General features: G+C 56.5%; 1 long non-coding RNA gene across 2 annotated transcripts in view; it reads right to left on the bottom strand.

Annotated features, from left to right (window-relative positions):
• The window catches only part of LOC108529609 (uncharacterized), an 11,667-nt gene extending 7,078 nt beyond the window's left edge, over positions 1–4,589 (bottom strand). The window contains exons 1-2 of one of the 2 annotated variants that reach the window (XR_001885593.1): positions 4,481–4,589; positions 3,535–3,761 (exon numbers count right to left, since the gene is read on the bottom strand). This is a non-coding gene — a long non-coding RNA (uncharacterized LOC108529609). The remainder of the gene's footprint in view (positions 1–3,534; positions 3,762–4,480) is intronic. The other variant, XR_001885594.1, reaches the window with a different exon arrangement.
• Between the last annotated feature and the right edge of the window lie 942 nt (positions 4,590–5,531).

The raw sequence follows: 5,531 nt of genomic DNA, 5'->3' as shown, positions 1-5,531 counted from the left end.
GTGCTCTCCCATGTCATCCCCCTCACCGCACCCCCCTGTGTGCTCTCCCATGTCGTCCCCTCACCGCACCCCGCTGAGTGCTCTCCCATGTCATCCCCCTCACCGCACCCCGCTGAGTGCTCTCCCATGTCATCCCCCGCCCTGCGCCCCACTGTGTGCTCTCCGTGCCGCCCCTGTTCCTGGAGTCCTTTCCCAGCCCCACTGCTTCGTTGGTGTCTGCTGTTCTGGGATTCTCCTCTCCACCCTCCCTTGCCCCTCAGCCCCTGCAATTGAGATGTGCCCGTTCTGCCCATGTCTCAGAGCAGCCTGGCCGGACCTCGCCGGTATTTCAAGGGTGACCATCAGTGTGTGCGCCCTGGGCCTCAGCTTCCTCTCTGTGCCCTGCCCTCTTCGATGCTGGTGTTGGTGGAATCGAGTCTCCCCGAAACTCATATCCCCCGGATGCTCAGAATGTGACCTTATTTGGAAACAGGATCTTTGAAGATATCATCAGTTAAATGAAGATGAAGTCAGACTGGATTCGGGCGGACCCTCATTCCAGTGGCTGCTGTCGTTATAAGGAGGCCGCGGGAAGACGTGGAGATGGAGGCAGAGATAGTACCTGGAGAGACGCGTCTACAAGCCACACGACACCAAGGCTTGCCAGCAGCCACCAGGAGCCTGGAGAGGCCTGGGACAGGTCCTTCCCCACAGCCTGCAGAGGAGCTCGGGCCTGCCAACATGCATTCGGGCTTCTACTTTCCAGAACTGTGGGGGACACGTCTCTGTGGTTTTTAGCCCCCAGTTTGCATTTCAGCAGCTCTAGGAAGCCAGTACAGTCCTGAATTCAATATTGATTTAATCCAAGTTTCATTTTTAACTGCATGGTACATGGCATCTCCTGTTTTTCCCTAAGCCAATCAAGCCTGGTTTAAAAGAATAAAAAGAACTCCTGAAGACTAGCATGTGGCCCGCTCAGGAATGCAGGGGCAGGGGCAGCAGCAGGAGCAAGGGCAGCAGCAGGGCCCTCTGCGCTGGGGCCCGCCCCAAAGCTGCCCCACCTGCACTTCACACCAACTTAAGGATGCTGGGACCACACACTGCCGCATAAAGAAATGGAGGCCGGGCACGGTGGCTCACGCCTGTCATCCCAGCACTTTGGGAGGCCGAGGTGGGTGGATCACCTGAGGTTAGGAGTTCAAGACCAGCCTGGCCAACATGGCGAAACCCCATCTCTACTAAAATACAAAATTAGCAGGGCGTGGTGGCACGTGCCTGTAGTCCCAGCTACTCGGGAGGCTGAGGCAGGAGAATCACTTGAACCCGGGAGGTGGAGGTTGCAGTGAGCCTGGGTGACAGAGCGATTCTCTGTCTCAGAAAAAAAAAAAAAAAGAAAACAGAAATGGAGGCCCAGGCTAATGACATCCCAGCCAGGGGTGCCCAGCAGGGACAGTCGGGGCGGGGCTGTGAGCCGGGTCGAGGAGCCCAAAGTCTACCTCTTCCCACTGCCCAGAAGCTGACCAGCCCCAGGCTCCTGAGCCAGCTCCGGCCACCAGCAGTGATCGAAGAAAGAATCTTCCAGCCCTTGTTCCAGAATCAGCCGGGCATCTCCATGGGATCTGCCAGGCATGGACTGAGTGAGAACCTTCCCTGAGGACATGGACTGTTCCAGGAGAGGGAATGATGGAGGTTGGGACATCCAGGCCCTCCACTGCTTCCTGTCTTTTAAGTGCTGGAGCTTCTGCTGGATTCCATGGTACAGATCATATCACATCCTCCATTCTGTGACATCTCACCTCCGCTGTTGGGACATCACCCTGGGAAACCCAGGGTGGCCCGTCCCACCTGAGAAAACTGAAGCAAACCCAGCTAGTTTGAGGATCTGAGACTCCCGTGGTTCCAATCCTGCAGGCCCAGGTCCTGAACCTTCTTGCTGATTTCAGATCTGCAGTTCCTTTGTGTAAAAACGGTTCTGGAAACTTTCTTCCAGGCCTGGGAGTGTCTGAGAGATTCCTGGCCCTGAGGAATTGCTGATTGGACCCTCCTGGTCCAGCTGGTCCCAAGGGGCTCTGCCCAATTTCAAACTGTCACCTTGTTCTCAGTAGTTTTGAAATGAGCTGTGTTTTACAAGAAACACGTACTTATTTTTCCCCATCACACTTTCGTTCTTTCTGGTTTAACAGGGACCACAGTGGAAATGCCAGCGAGCCGGTGGTGTGCTGATGCCACTGGGCCTGGTCCCAAATCACAGCCTCCCTGTAAAGTGTCACTTCAGAGTACTCTGTCATTTTCATTAGCCGATCCCAATGACGTCTGTACTTGCTCATGCCATACGCAGTCCATGTGTTTTCTTTTTAAACAAACAACAATACCACCCAAAACCACAACAGCCAGGTCAAAATGAATGACACCCTTGCAGACCACACTGCAGGGGCTGGGGCTGTCCTTAGGGCCCTGTGTCCTGCTCAAAGTCAGGGGCTTCCATGGGTTGCCTTGGCAACCCAGGGACTCAGCTCCCTACTCTTTTTTTTCCTTCTTTGTTTTTTTTTTTGTTTTTTTTTTTTTTTTTTTTTTGAGACGGAGTCTCGCTCTGTCACCCAGGCTGGAGTGCAGTGGCGCGATCTCTGCTCACTGCAACCTCCGCCTCCCGGGTTCACGCCATTCTCCTACCTCAGCCTCCTGAGTAGCTGGGACTACAGGTGCCCGCCACCACGCCCGGCTAATTTTTTGTATTTTTAGTAGAGACGGAGTTTCACCGTGTTGGCCAGGATGGTCTTGATCTCCTGACCTCGTGATCCCCGCCTCGGCCTCCCAAAGTGTTGGGATTACAGGCTTGAGCCACCACTCCCGGCCCTTTGCTCCCTACTCTCTGTAGCTCCCAGACCCTGCATGGCAGCCAGGCCTGCAGGTCCCAGGAGGCGTCTGGGGCCCTCTGCTTAAAGATCCCTCTCAGTGGCTTTGCCTGTGGCCTCCAGAGACCCCTCCTCCACAGGCAGTGCTGGCCCACAGGCACCAGGCCGGGCATCCAGTCTCCACTCTGATGGCTCTCAGACAGCCAGGCTGTCTCAGAGCAAGCTCCTGAAATGTGGAGACATAGCTCATCGAGTGGCAAATGTTGGCGTGGGACCGGGGACTGTGAGAGAGGCTGGGGCTGGATGAGCTGGGTCAGGCGGGGCCACAGTCTTACGCTGAGCTGTGGTGTCTGTTCCACAGCGCCTTGCATGGCGTGAAGAGAAAAGGGCCCCTGATACTGCCGCACCCCCCCATGCTGCCGCGTCCCCCCATGCTGCTGCGCCCCCACCATGCTGCCGCCGCCCCCCCCATGCTGCCGCACGGGGCTGTTCAGTCGGGACGCTGAACGTTGCCACAGTGGAATTCTAGGCAGACAACTTCAGCTAACGGTTCTGCTTGCCATTTGGTGACCTGGCAGGACACTTCCTAGATAAGTCTGGAAAAGGCAGGACGCCTCATCCTGTTTTAATAAAAAGTGAGTAAGAAAACGTCAGCTTTGAAGAGCATTTCTGGTGCTTTTTGTTTTTACCTTTACATACTTACTTTCTTGATTTTCTATGGAACCTTTTCTATTAATTTTTAGACTTAGAAAAAACTGGCTTCATAAGAGAAGGCCTGGCAGTGGAGGGAGCATTTCATCGTGTTCCATAGATGCAGGTGAAATGGACGGAGACCCATCCGGAAGCCGTGGAGAGAGCCAGTGTCTCCTCACCCGCCCCAAGATGGGGGTGCTCCTCTCTCCCCCATGATCCGGGCTTGGCCTTTCTGGGCTGTGAGACACACAAGTGAAATGCTTCAACCTCGGAGGCCACAGGGACCTTCCACCACAGGCCTCACGCTTGTTCCTGCTACCCGCTTCCCATCCCAGCTCCTTCTTCCTCAGCTTGGCTCCAACAGCCCTGAGTCCCTGCCTCCCTTTCCCTGTCATCCTTGTCTGGTCGTGCCCAGCGCTGTGAAGCCAGGACAGACCACACTGCTCTGTGCACACCACGGGCAGGCAGGCGGGCAGGCAGGCACTGGGCAGGTTGCAGATGGATGTGGATGGTGCCGAGGACCCCCACCGGGTCTGGCTTCCCAATCTTGGCCTCTGCTCTTCTTTCTCCTCTGCTGAGAGCCTCTGCTCAGCGTTCAAAGAGGGAAGGTGTGGGTGGCTGCCTCCTGCCCCATGCCCCCCACTCAGCCCCCACCTCTTCCCTCTCCTGGAGCAGTTGGTGTCCTCAGAGAAGGTCCTCGCTCAGTCCACGCCTGGCAAATCCCACGGAGGGGCCCGGAAGCAGTTCCCTCCATGGCCAGCATTCTTTCCTTACTCATCATCTTATGCTGTTACTGTCCCCGTACCTGGAACCGACGGTCCTCGAGGGAAGGTGTCTTGTCCCTCCCACTGTGCCCACAACCCTCACGCAGTGCGTGACACAGAGCAGGGCCTCTCAAGACTTTGAGGACATCTGGAGGATGACTCCGAACTCACCCTCACGTTGCACCGTCTCACCTCTCTCTGGGGGCCTGTCCCTTCCCACGGTGACCTTCGAAGCATGTCTGTCTGTCACCATGTCCCGGCACAGTCTGGCCATGCTCACTCATGTCCACCCGCTGACTCATTGCAGCTGGCACGCTTCTTGCAAATGGCAGAAACTCACACATTTTTTGCATGAGTAAATAGTAACCAAAAAAAAAAAAAGATGGTTTACGTGCTCTACACTAGCAGCCAGCACGTCACCTGGAAACACCGAGATGAGAGCCGCCACTCAGACATCTCCATCTCCCGGGATCTGCGCTCCATGTGGCCCTGGCAGAGTGCCCAGGATAAAGGGCATGGCCAGCACCTGCGGCCTGCTCTGAGCCCCAGTCCTGGTCCCCGCATCTGGACGAGGCTGTAGCATCCCAGAGGCTTCTGCTCTGCCTCTGGAGACCTTCGCTTCATTTGCAGGTTTCCTTCTTCCTGCAGTGAGGCGGGTGGTTACTCCAGAGCTGCCCGCTCAGCATAGGGCAACCCCCTGCCAGGCTGTCCATGGTGCTCTTCCTAAGTGAGCCCCCCCCGGGGGAACCCCTGGCTCTGTTTGGGGCCTGGCTGACTCTCACTAGGGCTGGCCCCTTCCTGCGCCCCTCCTCCCCTGCCCTCTGAGGGTCCTCAGCCTTGATCTCGGCCACGGCCCTGCTTAAATATCAAGAAAACCCATTGGCCACATAAATAATTCCTCACTAACAGCAGCGACAGAAATCGGAACCAGCAACCCTAGAGGGCTGGAGTGGGGAGGGCCAGCTGGCCTGTGAACAGGCACATTGCTGCTGCTTTGCTGGCCTTCGTGGTTCATTTAAGCAGCCTGTGGAAGGCCTAGCCTGAAAGTGGGTGCTGTCTGAGATGGGGAGGGGCCCAGTAGAACCCACACAACTGTGGCAGCCACAGAGCCACAGGGAGCCTCAGTGTAGGAGGCAAAGGAGGCAATGCCCTGGGGGCAGACGCTGGGACTGGGCAGTCTCTGACCTGTTCACCGCGGGTTATTGACTTAACCTGTGGACAACGGGGCTATTCTTTGAGGGTG

Source organism: Rhinopithecus bieti, unplaced genomic scaffold (genome assembly GCF_001698545.2).
Source record: "Rhinopithecus bieti isolate Rb0 unplaced genomic scaffold, ASM169854v2 scaffold_5889, whole genome shotgun sequence".
Lineage (NCBI taxonomy): Eukaryota > Metazoa > Chordata > Mammalia > Primates > Cercopithecidae > Rhinopithecus > Rhinopithecus bieti.
Note: the sequence above shows the minus strand (reverse complement) of the source record. Positions and strands in the feature narration are given on the sequence as shown.